The sequence below is a fragment of the Heterocephalus glaber genome, unplaced genomic scaffold (genome assembly GCF_053883595.1).
Source record: "Heterocephalus glaber isolate CG9 unplaced genomic scaffold, H.glaber_assembly_v1.0 deba00000331, whole genome shotgun sequence".
NCBI classification, from domain to species: domain Eukaryota; kingdom Metazoa; phylum Chordata; class Mammalia; order Rodentia; family Bathyergidae; genus Heterocephalus; species Heterocephalus glaber.
The window spans coordinates 31350886-31352676 of NW_028258142.1; the positions used below are offsets into that span (position 1 = coordinate 31350886).

A 1791-nucleotide genomic window follows, 5' to 3' on the forward strand; every position below is an offset into this window, starting at 1 on the left:
TGTGCAGCAGGCGGTGAAACCACTGAGCTAATCCCCAGCCCTAGCACATACTTTTTCATAAAAACAAAACTGAAGAAATCTGTTGCCAGGTAGACCTACCTTACAAGTAATTTAAAAGAAGTTCTTCAGGTGGAAAGTGTGATCTGATATGATATGTGATCAAAAAATACAGTGAATATATAATTTTTTTAAAAAAATTATTACAGTAAAATATATATCACCACTAACTCCCATCAAAATATTCCCTCTTGTTTCAAACACACTTATCCCATTGTTCTTGCCACTTTCTGAAGCAGTTTGGAAGTCCTCTTTCATAAGTCTCTTTAGTTGCACTATTGTGGCTGCCTCAATGTTCTGAATTGATTCAAAATATTTACCTTGCATGATCATTTTGACTTTAGGCAAGAGTCAGAAGTTGCATGGTGCCAGATCTGGTGAATAAGGTAATGAGGACACACTGTAATGTTATTATTTGACAAAAATTGCCAGAAATATTTCATCATTTAGGGGTGATCATAAAATATAGTGAATGTTTAGATTTTAAAATTATTAAAGTAAAAGATACATTGTCATTAACCCCCCTCAGAATAATTAAAATACTCCCCCTTGCTTCAAACACATTCCATTGCTCTTGGCAGTCTATCTTTTTTTTATTCCATTAAGTTTATTGGTACATTTTAGGTATACATTATGATCACATTCTTCATTGGGAATTTGTATCTGTACATGATATATCTTGGTTCTTGTTTTTCCCCATTCCCTTTCCTTCCTTCCCACCCCTCCACACATACCCCTGCCCCTATTTACAAAAACTTTGTTTCTGTTTTTTGGCAATCTATCTTTTACAGTACAGTGGTACTTAATTCTTTCCATGATTTGTTGCAGAATCATGGGAAGAATTAAATTCATGAACCGAGGTACCACTGTAATAAGTTTTTTTAACACTTGATCTTAGCCAAAAGGCTGAGAAGCGATAATAAGTTTTTTTAAATTCAAACATTCACCATATCTTTCAATAACCTCTTATCTATATAAAGAACCCAGATCTGCATAAAGGAAGAACATTAAGAGAAAGAATAAATAAAGGTTAAAATAAATTCTTTTTCTTAATTGAGCCAATTAAACTATTAGTTCAAAATAATAGCAACAAAGTACTGGATGATTATAGATAAGTTAAATAAATAAATGGCAGCAATCTTAAAAGGAATTTGCATAATAAAGAGGATGTGAGAATATTTTCATATATGATGCCTACATTATAGATGAATTAATTATTTGAAAAAGGACTTAGATCAGTGGTCAATGTATATTGTACTCTAGGAACCATTAGAAAAAATATTAAAAGGAAGTATAACTTATATAGCAAGGAGAGAAAATGGAATCATAAAATGCTTAGTTAAAATCAGAGAAGTTAGGGCCAGGGATTTAGCTCAGTGGTTCCACCAGCTGCCTTGCAAGCACAAAGTCCTGGGTTCAATCCCCAGTACCAAAAAAAAAAACAAAAAAAAACACCAGAGAAGTCAGAAAATAGGGTGGAGGTGCCTGAGGATGTAGCTCAATGGTAGAGTGCTTACCTATCATGTGCATACAAGGCCCTGGGTTCCATCTCAGCACTGGGGGGAAAAAGTAAGACAAATACAACAAACAGAAAATAGTAAAACAGTTACAAATATGGCAGATATTCATCTATATATCTATATATATATCTATATATAGAGAGAGATAGAGATAGATTAACAATCAGTTTAAGTATGAACTATCTAAATAGACCAAAACAAGACTCAACTATAT

The 1791-nt window shown here is 32.9% G+C and overlaps 1 pseudogene; it reads right to left on the reverse strand.

Annotated features, from left to right (window-relative positions):
• Positions 1–856: 856 nt before the first annotated feature.
• Positions 857–975, reverse strand: LOC147830083 (U2 spliceosomal RNA; annotated as a pseudogene).
• Between the last annotated feature and the right edge of the window lie 816 nt (positions 976–1791).